This window comes from Heptranchias perlo, chromosome 18, assembly GCF_035084215.1.
Source record: "Heptranchias perlo isolate sHepPer1 chromosome 18, sHepPer1.hap1, whole genome shotgun sequence".
NCBI classification, from domain to species: domain Eukaryota; kingdom Metazoa; phylum Chordata; class Chondrichthyes; order Hexanchiformes; family Hexanchidae; genus Heptranchias; species Heptranchias perlo.
The window spans coordinates 14012165-14028663 of NC_090342.1; the positions used below are offsets into that span (position 1 = coordinate 14012165).

General features: G+C 49.2%; 1 protein-coding gene across 4 annotated transcripts in view; it reads right to left on the reverse strand.

The window, feature by feature from the left end:
• ano6 (anoctamin 6) overlaps positions 1–16499 on the reverse strand; it is a 158268-nt gene that overhangs the window by 101757 nt on the left and 40012 nt on the right. The gene's annotated exons all lie outside the window — the stretch shown is intronic.

Sequence of the window (16499 nt, forward strand, 5' to 3'; positions counted from 1 at the left end):
GGGGTGCTGGAGAAGAGACAGCTTGGAGTTCACAGACACAAATCTTTGAAGTTGGCAGAACAAGTTGAGAAGGCTTTTAAAAAAGCATATGGGATCCTTGGCTTTACAAATTGAGGCAGAAGAGTACAAAAGCAAGGAAGTTATGCTAAACCCTTATAAAACACTGGTTGGGCCTCAGCTGCACAATTCTGAGCACCACACTTTCAGAAGGATGTCAAGGCCTTGGAGTGGGTGCAGAGGATTTACTAGAATGATACGAGGGACTTCAGTTATGTGGAGAGACTGGAGAAGCTGGGATTGTTCTCCTAAGAGCAGAGAAGGTTAAGGGGAGATTTAATAAAGATGTTCAAAATAATGAGCGGTTTTGATAGAATAAATAAGGAGAGACTGTTTCCACTGGCAGGAGGGTCAGTAACCAGAGGACACAGATTTAAGGTAATTGACAAAAGAATCAGATGGGCAATGCAGCGAGTTATGATGATCTGGAATGCACTGCATGAAAGGGTGATGGAAGCAGATTCAAAAGAGATTTGTATATGTACACACTTGAAAAGGAAAAAAATTGCAGGGCTATGGGGAAAGAGTAGGGGACTAATTGGATAGCTCTTTCGTGCTGGCACAGGCACGATGGCCCGAACGGCCTCCTTCTGTGCCGTATGATTCTATGATTCTCTTTTGGTCAGGCTTATTACTGGCTAAAGCGACCAAAAGGGCAAGCTGACTGGCTCAAATTATAATGAAATTTGGCCTTTGCGTTGATCTCACCAAGACATGGAATCCACCCAAATGTTACACCTAGATACAATGGCAATGAGAACTTGCATTTCTTTAATACTTCTAATTTCAAAAAAACTCGCAATGTGCATTACAGAGGTGAAAAAAGCAAATAACAAGCCATGGTGGGGGGAGGGGGAGGGGGGTTAGAAGAGATGATCAAAAGTTTGGTTGAAAAGATGTGTTTTAAGAAGGCTTTTAAAAGTGAAGAAAAAAGTAGAGTGCAGGAGAGATTTAGAGAGGGAGCGAGTAGGGCCAAGGCAGAGAAAGGGGATGCACAAAAGGCCAGAATCAGAGGACAGGAGAACATAGGATGGACGGAAGGCTGGAGGAGCTTTCTGGGGTGGGGCAGGGTGAGACCGGGGAGGCATTTATAGTGTAGGTCAAAAAAAAATGCGGGTGATGGGTGAGAATAGTTTAGTGCAAACCAGGATGGTGGAGTTTTGGATGAATTGGAGTTTACAGAGGATGGAATCTGGCAGGCTGGCAAACAGACCATTGGGGAAATAAAGTCTAAAACTGGCAAAAACACAAAGGATTCAGCAGTGATAGGCGGAGATTGAAAGTTTATTTTTTATTTTTGTTTAAAGCACAGATGAAACTGCTACAAAGATTGAAATAACGGAGGATATGTCTATGGCTTCTTTTTAATGGAAATGAATCCTGAAGGAATACAATTTATTACTTCAGTATAAATGACAAAAATATCTCAAACTTATTTCATCGCACTGAAAACTGTCATCTAACAGTTACATTTTATATCACTTTTCCCACAAGCAATTGCAAAAATGGTGTAGGAGAAACTGGAAGAAACTTGCCCACAAAGAAAGCAAGCTACACAGATTTGATAAGCAATACTGGCTGGAATTAGGCCAGTATCTTCTTTCCTTCAGTTACCTCCTTGAGGCAGGTTACCATGTGAAGGATTATCTTTTTTAAAAAAATGCAAACATGCCAAAAAGCCTTCATGACACCAGAAGATATCTCTACTGTTGTAACCAATACATAACATTGTTGGACTCTGCAGTTACCAGAGAATTAGACTGTAATTATTATATCAGCATGATAGCTACAAATAGCAACACAAAAAAAGATACAAGTTGAAAAATAAACCAATTAGAAGAGATAGGGTGCAGAGTCTGCTGTAAATGAACGAGAAACTGTGCACACAGCATTTTTAAAAAGATGAGTAAATTTAGTTTTATTGGCCATAATATTCATAAAATCTTTAAATTTAATGGTTACCCAGATGTAAAATAGATGCTTTTTTTCCTAGATTTAAAATGACGCACCAGAGACAGTGGCATCTCCCCTGGAATCTCTACGCTCCGTTGCACTTTCTGACCTCTTTGTGCAGGCGGGCATCTAATATGTGCCCCTAGTGGCGTGGGTGCCAGCCCATCTTGTTTAAAGTGGCCTCCCCTTCACCCCACAAACTTCGGCAGGGTTGGTGCTGGAGTTCACAGGGTTGGGGGTGGGGGCGGGTATCTCATACTGGGATGTCTATTGTAAACAATTTTACAACACCAAGTTATAGTCCAACAATTTTATTTGAAATTCACAAGCTTTCGGAGGCTTCCTCTTTCCTCAGGTGAATGTTGTGGAAAGCTTGTGAATTTCAAATAAAATTGTTGGACTATAACTTGGTGTTGTAAAATTGTTTACAATTGTCAACCCCAGTCCATCACCGGCATCTCCACATCTTGGGATGTCTATAAAAGTACAGGAAGGTTTATATTCCATCAAGGTGGCAAAGTTGTAGGTTGATGGCCTTTTGAAGCAAAGCTTGTTAACCTGAATCTAATTATCATTGGGCACGTGCTCTGCTAATGGTAAATACCGTTAAACGTTTTCTAAAAAGAAAATAGTGTTTAAAAATGGCCTTTGAAGGCTGAACTATGAAACAATGGGTTCCTCCAACAAATGGAAGGACTTGCACAACACCAGGTTATAGTCCAACAGTTTTATTTGAAATCACAAGCTTTCGGAGCTTTCCTCCTTCGTCAGGTGAGTGACGAAGGAGGAAAGCTCCGAAGGTCACCTGACGAAGGAGGAAAGCTCCGAAAGCTTGTGATTTCAAATAAAACTGTTGGACTATAACCTGGTGTTGTGCAAGTCCTTCCATTTGTCCACCCCAGTCCATCACCGGCGTCTCCACATCATTCGTCCAACAATGCAGCGTGGGGCTGAAAGATTTCAAAGTTAAATTGGTTCCAGAACCCTGCCCCCTCCATCATTAGTATTGTTATTAGAATTATGAACTGTGTAAAAAAAGACAAAGGGCAGGTTGAAATTAACTAAAACAATACGGAATGAAACACAAAGTTAAAAGTAAAAGATGGAAAAAACAAACAAACAGTCACAAAAAGCATCGAGTAGAAACAAAAGGAAAGAATTAGAAACAAAGAGGAAATTGAAAGAATGTAGAAGAAAACATGAACTCAAATGGAGTCCCAGTGGCAGTTCTAAAATTGGCCTCAATGCTCTGGAGACAGACCGAGTACCATACTCCTGATTATTCAGTGGTCCTTGATAAAAAATTGGCCCTGGTATTACCAGGGAGGGGGATTGGCAGCAGGGGAGGGGGGGGGGGTGACTGGGCGCGTGGGTAAAATCCGTCCATTCCCCACGCGATCGCAGGTAAATTAAAGCCACTTAACGTGGCTTCCGGGTTTCCCGTCGGGAACCTGCACAGCGGGCGGACTGCGCACCCGCATCACAGGCTATCAGCTGGAGGAGCCCTATTTAAAACAGACAGTCCTCTGATTGATCCTGCAGCAAAGAATCACACAGCACCATGGAGCAGCCCAGGGGAAAGGCTGCCCCCAGGTTTAATGATGCCTCACTCCAGGTCTTACTGGAATGGGAGAGGAGGAGGAGGGAGATCTTCTACCCGGAGGATGGGAGGAAGTGGCCGGCCTCTGCCACGAAGAAGGCATGGCTTGAGGTGGCAGAGGAGGTCAGCAGCAGCAGCAATGTCTCCCGCACCTGGATACAGTGCAGGAAGCGCTTCAATGACCTAACTAGGTCAGCCAAAGTGAGTACACTTACTCGTTCTCCTACACGCCGTCTTCCACATCACTGCCCCCACCCCACAACTCCTTCGGCACTGCCAACACTAATCTATCACATCACTCCTCATGCCCACTCAAAGCTCATCCTCAACTTACTTGCACTTACTCACCACCCCAGGACTCATCCCACCACTACCACTCAATCCAATCCTCCTACAATGTCATGGCTCTGTCTCATACTCACCCTCTGATGCATCTCTTTCACGGTCAGCCTCACCCAAACCAATGCATTCAGCAGTTGGCTACGTCACCATCCCTCACTCATGCCTCTCTACTTTCTCCCCTTATAGGAGAAGAGAGCCCAGAACGCACGGGAGAGGGCGAAGACCAGAGGGGAGCCGCAACATCAGGTCGTCCTCACGGACACGGAGCAGGAGGCTCTTGAATTGAGCCGCACCCTCGAGTGCCTGTCCATCGGGGACACCGAGACCGGCACCCGACAAACAGCTGGTGACAGAACTTTAACTTTATGCCTTGCCATCTTCAGCACCTCAACATCTGTCATCATGCTAAATATTGCCTTCTGTTCTCTTAAAGGGCCTTCAGCGACTGCTGTGATGGCAGAGGGCGATTCCTCAGAGGACCAGCCGGCCTCTGAGGGGGCATGTCACATCTGAGCGAGCCATCCACCAGCGCAGATACACACACCTCGGTGGGTCCCCGTCCTCACTTAGTTGGGGTTGCACATGGTGAGTCACCATACACATGAGCATGAGCAGGCACTGGTGGCAGGGGCAGCTGTGGAGAGTCCACCTCGGTGGCACCATTCTTCCCCAGGCTCTGCTCAGCTGGACACAGACGCTGAACCCTCGGGGCCATCCTTTAAAAGGAGAATGATCGAGGGGCAGCAGCACATTTGCGAGGTGGTGGAGCAGGTGCCATGCGCACTCTCCACAATGGCGCAGAGGATGGAGGTGTCCAACTCCTGCATGAGTGGAATGGTGGCACAGGTACAGGAGGGGACCTCAGAGATACTGTCACAGGGACGTGAAGGCATCTCTGAGATAGTGTTGCGGGTAGGTGCGGGAATGCCTGCGATGGAGGGAAGGCTAGCTTCCATCGAGCTTCAAGCACGGCTCACCAATGAGTCCACTGAGGCCCTGACAACGGCCCTTCGGACTCAGAGTGAGCAACTTTCTGCTGCCTGAAACAGGCAGGCAAATACACTAGCACTGGCCTTACAAGTCTTCACACATGTCCTCCAAACTGTCGTCCAGCAGAATGGTAGAAGTGATGTGGGCCTGACCCAGGAGAGGGACGATGACGAATGGGGACATGGAAGTGGGGGCGCCACTCAAAGCGCTTCCACGTCTCACCCGTCGCCCCCCTCTCAACCAGTACCCGCAATGCTGCCGCCTCTCCAGGTGGTCGAGTCTGCCCCTGCACAGGTGCAGGTGGAGCAGTCTTTAGAGGGGCTCTCACGGGCACCAAAACCCAAAGGGCGCAGGCCCAAAGCATCTAATCGGTCAGGGCATGAACAAGAACAACCTGCCACTACCTCTGCTGCAGCCACAGAGGAAGCACCACATAGGAGTAGTCGGAAGTGTAAGGCAAAGGTTTTGTGAGCACAAAGGGGGTGCACAGGGGTGTTTGACGGTTTGTCATGTTTCTTATTCATATTTGATTTTTGTTCAACTCACATTAAATATTATATTGTCAACATACTGCCACGTCTTGGCCATTCTTAACTGGCATGTGCAATAAGTCCCTTTCATGAGGTTCATCATGAACACCCACACTTGATGCCACCCATTGGGTCACTCTACAGTGAGTATATGTGTAGTTGCACGACGATTTTGTGCAGGGGGTGGGGGAGGGAGCTGGTGTGGCCGCTCCTCTGTCCAGGTGGTGAGGACCTGTCTCTTCACACTGTCTGATGTTAGGAGAGCCGTTCACATATCAGTGACTCCCTGGCCTCACGAGCAGCCAGGTGAGCCGTTGTTCTGCCCATGGGTTGCACCTCTTCTTCTGCCGCCTCCTCCTCCTCAATATGGGTGGCAGATGTGGATGGGGCCTCTTCCAGCAGCACCCCTCTCTGTTGTGCCATGTTGTGCAGGGCACAACACATGACTATAATGCTTCCCACTCTGTGTGGCGCGTATTGCAGCGCTCCCCCAGAACAATCAAGGCACCTGAAGCGCATCCTGAGCAGCCCAATAGCCTGCTCAATTGTAGACCTGGTAGTGATGTGGCTGTCGTTATATCGACGCTGTTGCTCGGTAGTGGGGTTCCTCAGAGGTGTCATGAGCCATGTGTGCAGGGGGTATCCCTTGCAGGTGTTCGGTGCGTGGAAGTGGGGCTGGATGTTGGACTCCCGGAGGATGAAGGAATCGTGGCAGCTGCCAGGTATCTGGCGCACACGTGAAGGAATCTCTTGCCGTGGTCACAGGTGAGCTGAGTGTTGATGGAGTGATAGCCCTTCCTGTTGATGAACAGTCCTGGCTCGGGTGGAGGTGCTCGTATTGCTATATGGATGCAATCGATTACACCCTGCACCCATAGGAAGCCAGCCACAGCATGGAATCCCATTGCCCTCTCCGTCTGTATGAGGTCGTCCATGGGGAAATTGATATAGTGCGAGGCCCTGTGAAACAAGCCGTTGGTGACCTGCCTAATGCATTTGTGTGCAGACGACAGAGACCCCGGCGACGTCCCCAGTGGCACCCTGTAATGATGCAGAGGCAAAGAAGTTGAGGGTAGTGGCGACTTTGACAGTGACAGGTAAGAAGATACTGCTCGGGCCAGCCGGGAGCAGCTCGGCATGAAGGAGGCTGCAGATGTCCGCGACTACCTGCCGACTGACTCTGAGCCTCCGTATGCACTGCTCCTCAGAGGCCCAGGAAGTTGAGCCTCGGTCTGTAGACCCTGTGACAGGGGTGGTGCCTCCTGTGACACCACTCTCTCTGTTGTTGCCGTCCCTGCTGTTGTGCAGGTGCCTGTGGCGCAGCACTGTGTTGTGGAGCTCCACGTGGCGGAGGTGGACGGCGTGCCTGGCGAGGCTGGTGACGTTGCTCGTCCTTGGATGGAGTGATGAATGCAGCCATGGCGCCCCCCCCATCCTGACGGTGTGAGTTTGAGGGGGTCCGCAAAGTAGGTAAATGTGCATGCACAGCAGAGTTTAGGGTATAAATTAATAATTTTGAGTGGAAAGACAAAGGTGTTGCAGCCAAAACTTTGTCTGAAGTGACAGAGTGCCCTGCTGCAATAAATGAGGCATTCCCCCCAACTGTCAAAACATCCTTTGCATCTCCCACTGGCTGCTGACTGAAACACGTCTGCTCCAACAGGGAGTGTTTCCCACAGCACGGGAAACACACTGAGGATCCTTCAAAATTGCACCCCTGCCAAAATCTCCTGTCAATGAGGTCTGTCAAGTACTTCAACTACCTAAATAAGTATCTAAATTATCATCCCGCCGGCTTTAATTGCCGGTGGGAGTCCCGCATGCGGGAGCTGCGCGCGCACCCGAACGCGTCATTGGGGAGCCCGGAAGTGAGCAGGTTGGAGCCGGGCTCCGAACCCGCTCCGGGATTCCGCCATTTTTGGAGCCCCCCCCCCCCCTCGGCCATCCGAAAATCGGCCCCAATGTGTGGATATCTGGTGAGGACAGGATTGGGCTCATCTGTGAGCCTCCTACCCCGATGGTTTGAGGAGGCTTTTGAAGGTGACAAGAGCTGGCAAGGCAAGGCCTTAAGGAAGAGAGTTTCAGAGTACAGCAAGCAATCAAACCAAACTCATACCCAAATTATGGTTAAATGTTTGCTAATGTGGCTTAAAATTATATAGTTTAGCCGCATCGGTCAAAGTAATTCCTACTCTAGTGCTAACCCAACTATTATTGCGCAAACTACAAAATTTCTATGTGCAGATGTGGATTTGGAACAATATTTTAGTAATCTGCAACTAATAGAAAAAAGGTTTCCTTTCACAATGGGAGTAAATAACTTCAGCCTAAAAATATTATTTCACTTAATTTTGTGACATTATGAGCAGTAGACATCTATGGTCCCATTTTTTTCAAATACAGATTTACCATGGCAGATTATAAATGTGAAGTACAGTTGACACTTTGTGAGGACAGGCTGCCAAGGAAGGGACGATCATGCGGTTATAGTGTAAAATTAAAAAAGCTGCCACTGCTCGTAATCTGAAAATAAAATACTGGAAATGCAGAGAGAGAGAAGACAGGTTAATATTTTATATACAATCCTTATCATGAAGGGTTGGAACTGGAACATTAATCTGTCTTCTCTTTACAAATGCTGTCTGACCTGCTGTATATTTCTTGGCTGGTTATAGTCGGCTTAGCTCAGTCAATAGCATTTTCCTCTCTGAGTTAGAAGAACTTGGGTTCAAGCCCCACTCTGGGGCTTGAGCACATAATCTAGGCTGACAATTCAGTGCAGTAGTAAGGAAATGCTGTATTGATGCCCTTTTTATGAGATGTTACATTTAAGTTTAGCTGTGTGTTCTGGTCGGCATTAAAAATCCCATTCAAAGAACAGGAAGTTCTGCTAGTGTTCTGGGCCAACATTTTTCCCTCAGTCATCGCCGCCAAAAAACAGATTAACTAGATATTCATCTCACTGCTGTTGGTGGATCTTTGCTGTATACAAAATGGCTGTCATGTTTATCTACATAACAACATTGAGCAGACTTAAAAAAAGTAATTCATTGTATGCTCTATATAAATGCAATTTCCTTCTACAGTGCACAGCAGGGTGGCCAGAAATAAAAAATGTTGGAAATACAAAGCGGATCAGACCATATCTGTAAAGAATATGGCAGGTAAGGACATTTTGGATGTGCAGTTCTTCGTCACAGTGGCTAGATGCTGGTTTTTCTCACATGGTAAGTTCTCAAATTCAGTTGGGTCTGTTGGAAGGAGGGTATAAAAGTGGAGGGACAAATTTCTTCAGAGACAACCAACAACAGTCTCACCCACCTCTCTGCAGTTACAGATTGGCATTGGCAGAGACTTGGAAAAGTGTGATCAGTCTGCCCTGTTGATGCAAAGAAAAGTAGGACAGAAAAACTACCAAAATGGGGGATGGGAGAATGTTACAGCAGGGGTGGGGGGTCAAAAATCCATGAGCCATCCGTCCTGGTGTGTGTGCCAGGACGTGATTGCCGATGACCTCTGGCACTGAACCACCAAGGTATGCAAGGTCAGGGGGAGATCACCCTACTCACATGTTTCAGGCTGGTGCACACACCACTGGTGACACATCTCAAGCCCATTCTAGGGGGTGATAGTAAATGTCGGGTCTCTGTCCCTGGAAATATGTCCACAGTGACCCTTTATAAGAGGGTCAAAAAGTACTCCAATATTTTTCAATATTCAGAGGTCCAGGCAATGAGCTAGGCCTGGATCCGTGAGCCCCACATACGTTGGCTAACATGCCAGTACACCGTATGAAAGAAGATGTGCCGGCCTGCTGCTGTTCCACCAGGCATAGGATGAGGAAATTCCTGGCTGGTAGCTAGCTCCTCCAGTTATGCCCTCTCTGATGCCGGTATCCTTGTTTGGAGTGGGTGGAGAGCTCCACCTCAAAACAAGAGATTTGAAAATTTGCAAACTGAGTGATAGATTTTTGTTAGGCAAGGATTTTATGGGTTATGGAACCAAGGTGAGTAGATGGAGTTAAGATACAGATCAGCCATCATCTAATTGAATGGCAGAACAGGCTCGAGTGGTCAAATGGCCTACTCCTGTTCCTATGTTCTTCCTTTGTTCCTATGGTCTGCAGGGAGTCAGTAAAAGTAACACTGTTCTCTGTTAACAACATCATTTTCTCAACTGAGATTAGTTTCCCATCTGGAAGACAAGCAGCAGTCAACTCATTGCAAATTGGATAGTCAGCAGATTGATTGGCAATAAAGATTGACTGTAATGTTGTCCACCCACTTCTATCCTGTAAGGGTTCTAAACTTACTCCAGTGATAGGGAGCAAGCTACGTAGGGAGCCACAGTTATAGATTTCCATTCTGTCACTCCACAGCAGAGCACACTGGTATATTCATATGCCACGTTACCAACTGACCTTTATATTTCCAGTTACACAGAAAAGGTTAAGTATGCTTAAGTTTACTAATAGGTTTGCAACAAGGAAACATCTCCCCAGAATTCTTGGTTCATGAATGTTTTGAATGTAATGTACGTTAATACAAGTGTATTCGGGATAAACATAACTGACTGCAATATAAGAACATAAGAAATAGGAGCAGGAGTAGGCCAATCGGCCCTTCGAGCCTGCTCCGCCATTTAATAAGATCATGGCTGATCTGATCCCGACCTCAAATCTAAATTCATGTCCAATTTCCTGCCCGCAAAACATTTCCTCATAATGAGTGCTTCACATCCCCTCACTGAATTCAAATGCCAACATCTGTGTGCAACATATAATCTTAAACAGTCTATCATGCAAATGTTGCACACTTGTTCAAAAAAGGGTGTAAGGATAAACTCAGCAACTATAGGCCAGTCAGTTTAACCTCAGTTGTGGGGAAACTTTTAGAAACGATAATCCAGGACAGAATTAACAGTCACTTGGACAAGGCTGGTTTGATTAGGGAAAGCCAGCATGGATTTGTTAAAGGCAAATCATTTTTAACTAACCTGATAGAGTCTTTTGATGAGGTGATAGAGAGGGTAGATGAGGGCAATGCAGTTGTTGTGATGTACATGGACTTTCAAAAGGCATTTGATAAGGTGCTGCATGGTGGGCTTATCATCAAGATAAGCAGCCTATGGAATAAAGGGGTCAGTAACAACATGGATACAGAATTGGCTAAGGGACAGGAAAGAGTAATGGTGAATAGTTGTTTTTTGGACTGGAGGGAGGTGTACAATGGAGTCCCCATGGGTCAGTGCTGGGACCACTGCTTTTCTTGATATATATTAATGACTTGGGCTTGGGTATACAGGGCACAATTTCAAAATTTGCAAATGACACAAAACTTGGGAAGGGTAGTAAACAGTGAGGAGGCTAGCGATAGTCTTCAAGAGGATATAGACAGGCTGGTAGCATGGGCGGACATGTGGCAGATGAAATTTAACCCAAAAAAAATGCGAAGTGATACATTTTGGTAGGAAGAACGAGGAGAGACAATATAAACTAGAGGGCACAAGTCTAAAAGGGGTACAGGAACATAGAGATCTGGAGGTACATGTGCACAAATCGTTGAAGGTGGCAGGGCAGGTTGAGAAAGTGGTTAAAAAAGCATAAGGGGTCCTGGGCTTTATAAACAGAGGCATAGAGTACAAAAGTATGGAAGTCATGATGAACCTTTATAAAACACTGGTTCAGCCACAACTGGAGTATTGTATCCAGTTCTGGGCACCGCACTTCAGGAAAGATGTGAAGGCCTTAGAAAGGGTACAGAAGAGATTTACTAGAATGATTGCAGGGATGAGAGACTTTAGTTTCATGGATAGACTGGAGAAGCTGGGGTTGTTCTCCTTGAAACAGAGACGGTTGTGAGGAGATTTGATAGAGATATTCATGAGGGGTCTAGACAGAGTAGATAGAGAGAAACTGTTCCCATTGGCGGAAGGGTCAAGGACCAGAGGACATAGATTTAAGGTGATTGGCAAAAGAACCAAAGGTGACATGAGGAAAAACTTTTTTACACAACGAGTGGTTAAGATCTGGAATGCACTGCCCAAGTGGGTGGTGGAGGCAGATTCAAAAGGGAACTGGATAAGTACTTGAAAGCAAAAAATTTGCAGGGCTACGGGGAAAGGGTGGGGGAGTGGGTCTAGCTGGATTGCTCTTGCATAGAGCTGGCATGGACTCGATGGGCTGAATGGCCTCCTTCCATGCTGTAACCTTTCTATGGACATTGGCAGGGAGGGCCAGGACCCAGGATACACCAAGTCCTGGCCTAATTTCTGGCCCTTCCATCACACTCTCGCTAGACTTATGGCAGGAGTGGGTAGGAAAGGCTGAGGATTGTCGGCTCCACCATCTTTAGGGCAAATAATGTGTTATCATTCATGCACTGACATTTTCATCACCTCCAAGACTTTTTATAGCAAAACTGATATACTCAGACAGAAAATCAAGCTCTTTGTGGTAGGTATGGAAATTCATGGAATACATTGGGCTGCACCAAATCACTTTGCCTAAACATCTTGGATATTGACGTCTTAGTGCCTATGGCATAGCATCTACTACAACAACAACTTTCACTTTCATAGTACCTTAAATGTAGAAAGATGACGCAAGGGACTTTCCAGAGGTGTAACGGCAAAAATGATTGCCAAGCTAAAGAAACAGATATTAGGATGGGTGACCAAAAGTTTGGTCAAAGAGGATTTTAAGGAGTGTCTTAAAGGAGGAGAGGAAGGTGGAGAGGCATAGGGATTTAGGGAGGGAATTGCAGAGTGTAATGTTTAGAGAGCTGAAGGCACAACCAACAATGGTGAGATGAAGGGAAGGAGGATGCAGAAGAGGTCAGAGTCAGAGGAATGGAGAGCTCTGGGTACGATTGGAGAAGGTTACAGAGATAGTGTGTGGCAAAGCCAGGAAGGGACTTAAACAGGAGAGTGAGAATTTTAAATGGGAGGCGTTGAGGGATCAGGTGCCAATATAGATCAGCAAGGAAAGGAGTGACTGTTGAGTGGGACTTGGTGTGACACAAGATATGACAATGACTACAATGAAATCCTTCTCCAAACTAGGGTAGGTTTGTGTTGTCTAACCATAAAATAATTCGATCATGAAACAGGATGAAGGTATATTGGCCTAGAAATTGGTAAGCCGGTACAACTTGGTACAGGGAACGATCCCTGCGGGGAGTGGGTAGGCCCAATGAACACCCAAAATTGGGCCCCGGGCCTCATTTATATTTTTATTTTGAACAAAACGGACCTTTTTGATGGCCGCCTCCAGCGGTCCCTTTAAGGACCATGTTTACCCCCCACCGTTTGCACATGCAAAAGACTTAACACCTGTTTCAGGCACAGGCCCTGGACGCCTCTTTCACTGTTTCCACCAAAATTGCGGGTGGCGCACTTCTGGCACGTAATGAGTCAACATCGCGCACGGCTCACCCATATTGGATGCTTTGGCACCTGAGAAACCGGCACGGTGCCATCGAATTTCTAGGCCTTTGTTTCTAATTTTAAAAAGCAAATAAACCAGGGAAAGGAAGCAAAATAAGCTATTTGGGTTCAAGGAGTTTTGGTGCCATGTTGAATTGCATTCTTTCCATCGAAAGTACAATCTGATTTTTCCAAATGATGTTTACAGATGGTAATCTTCCAGAAAGTTTACAAAGCACAATTAACTCTAGGTGACTGAAGTAGTCTTAAGAATTTGAATAGGCCTGAATGTAATATTTGATTGTTTGCTACGGATTTGACGAAGCAATGGATTCGGACGATGTGTTGAAAGAGCATGGTTAGAAATACAACATCTGGATATCTGCTTTTTTCAATCCTGCACAGTAAGAGTGACAGGAAGACTGGAGTTGGCCATTGTGGAATCTCTAAAATTAAGCACATTTTGGTCACAAGTGACTGATTATCTCCAGGGCGATGTTCTCTACTTTGTTTATGATTGTTCTTTTGGGGAGAGGAATTCTAATTTTAATGTTTCTGAATTAGAGTTTGATTATACAAGACAGAATATTATGAGGACTACAGAGGTGCTGAGCAAATAATCCCAGCAATCTTTGATTGGGATGATTCCAAGCTTGCTACAGAAAAATAAGCAGCATGAGACCTTCAAACAACAGTAATTGAAATCAGATGTCCTTGAGCTGATGCACATTCCATCCTCATTTACAAAACACTGGGTTATAACACGATATCTACTACAAGGCCACTAGACAACTTGGTTCTTAGCTCGTTTCAGTTACATTTTTGTGGAATTTCATGACTATATAGCTATGTTACAATATATTACATAAAATTCTTGGCTTTCAGGGACCATGTGTGTAATTGTATTGTATGGCCTGGTAGGAAGAATGTGTTAGTTAGACTGACTGTCTTTTTTTGGGGACGACAGAGAGCGGGACACGAAGGGGGGTGGGGGGAAGACAGACAGATAGACGAAGTGGGGGAACGACAGAGAGCGGGACACGAAGGGGGGAGGGGGGGGGGGAAGACAGACAGATAGACGAAGTGGGGGGACGACGACAGAGAGCGGGACACGAAGGGGGGAAGACAGACAGACAGACAGACAGAGGGGGGGGGGGGAAGACAGACAGACAGACGGGGGGGGGGGAAGACAGACAGACAGACGGGGGGGGGGGGGAAGACAGACAGACAGACGGGGGGGGGGAAGACAGACAGACAGACGGGGGGGGGGAAGACAGACAGACAGACGGGGGGGGGGAAGACAGACAGACAGACGGGGGGTGGGGGAAGACAGACAGACAGACGGGGGGTGGGGGGAAGACAGACAGACAGACGGGGGGTGGGGGGAAGACAGACAGACAGACGGGGGGTGGGGGGAAGACAGACAGACAGACGGGGGGTGGGGGGAAGACAGACAGACAGACGGGGGGGGGGGAAGACAGACAGACAGACGGGGGGGGGGGGAAGACAGACAGACGGGGGGGGGGGGAAGACAGACAGACGGGGGGGGGGGGAAGACAGACAGACAGACGGGGGGGGGGGGGGGGAAGACAGACAGACAGACGGGGGGGGGAAGACAGACAGACAGACGGGGGGGGGGAAGACAGACAGACAGACAGACAGACGGGGGGGGGGGGGGGGGGGAGACAGACAGACAGACGGGGGGGGGGGGGGGAGAGCCAGACAGACGGGGGGAGACAGACAGACGGGGGGGAAGACAGACAGACAGATGGGGGGGGGGGGGGGAGAGACAGACAGACGGGGGAGAGACAGACAGACAGGGGGGGGGAGACAGACAGACAGACAGACGGGGGGGGGGAAGAGACAGACAGACGGGGGAGAGACAGACAGACAGGGGGGGGAGACAGACAGACAGACAGACGGGGGGGGGGGGGGAGACAGACAGACAGACGGGGGGGAAGACAGACAGACAGGGGGGGGGAAGACAGACAGACAGGGGGGGGGGGGGGAGACAGACAGACAGACAGGGGGGGGAAGACAGACAGACAGGGGGGGGGAAGACAGACAGACAGGGGGGGGAAGACAGACAGACAGGGGGGGGAAGACAGACAGACAGGGGGGGAAGACAGACAGACAGGGGGGGAAGACAGACAGACAGGGGGGGAAGACAGACAGACGGGGGGGGAAGACAGACAGACGGGGGGGAAGACAGACAGACGGGGGAGAGACAGACAGACAGGGGGGGGAGACAGACAGACAGACAGACAGACGGGGGGGGGGGGGGAGAGACAGACAGACGGGGGAGAGACAGACAGACGGGGGGGGGGGGGGGGGAGAGACAGACAGACGGGGGAGAGACAGACAGACAGACGGGGGAGAGACAGACAGACAGGGGGGGGGAGACAGACAGACAGGGGGGGGAGACAGACAGACAGGGGGGGGAGACAGACAGACAGACAGGGGGGGGAGACAGACAGACAGACAGACGGGGGGGGGGGGAGACAGACAGACAGACGGGGGGGAAGACAGACAGACAGGGGGGGGGAAGACAGACAGACAGGGGGGGGGAAGACAGACAGACAGGGGGGGGGAAGACAGACAGACAGGGGGGGGGAAGACAGACAGACAGGGGGGGGAAGACAGACAGACAGGGGGGGGAAGACAGACAGACAGGGGGGGGAAGACAGACAGACAGGGGGGGGAAGACAGACAGACAGGGGGGGGAAGACAGACAGACAGGGGGGGGAAGACAGACAGACAGGGGGGGGAAGACAGACAGACAGGGGGGGGAAGACAGACAGACAGGGGGGGGAAGACAGACAGACAGGGGGGGGAAGACAGACAGACAGGGGGGGGAAGACAGACAGACGGGGGGGGAAGACAGACAGACGGGGGGGGAAGACAGACAGACGGGGGGGGAAGACAGACAGACGGGGGGGGAAGACAGACAGACGGGGGGGGAAGACAGACAGACGGGGGGGGAAGACAGACAGACGGGGGGGGAAGACAGACAGACGGGGGGGGAAGACAGACAGACGGGGGGGGAAGACAGACAGACGGGGGGGGAAGACAGACAGACGGGGGGGGGGGGGGGGAAGACAGACAGACGGGGGGGGGGGGGAAGACAGACAGACGGGGGGGGGGAAGACAGACAGACGGGGGGGGGGGAAGACAGACAGACGGGGGGGGGGAAGACAGACAGACGGGGGGGGGGGGGAAGACAGACAGACGGGGGGGGGGGGAAGACAGACAGACGGGGGGGGGGGAAGACAGACAGACGGGGGGGGGGGGAAGACAGACAGACGGGGGGGGGGGAAGACAGACAGACAGACGAAGGGGGGGGAAGACAGACAGACAGACGAAGGGGGGGGGAAGACAGACAGACAGACGAAGGGGGGGGGAAGACAGACAGACAGACGAAGGGGGGGGGAAGACAGACAGACAGACGAAGGGGGGGGGGAAGACAGACAGACAGACGAAGGGGGGGGGGAAGACAGACAGACAGACGAAGGGGGGGGGAAGACAGACAGACAGACGAAGGGGGGGGAAGACAGACAGACAGACGAAGGGGGGGAAGACAGACAGACAGACGAAGGGGGGGA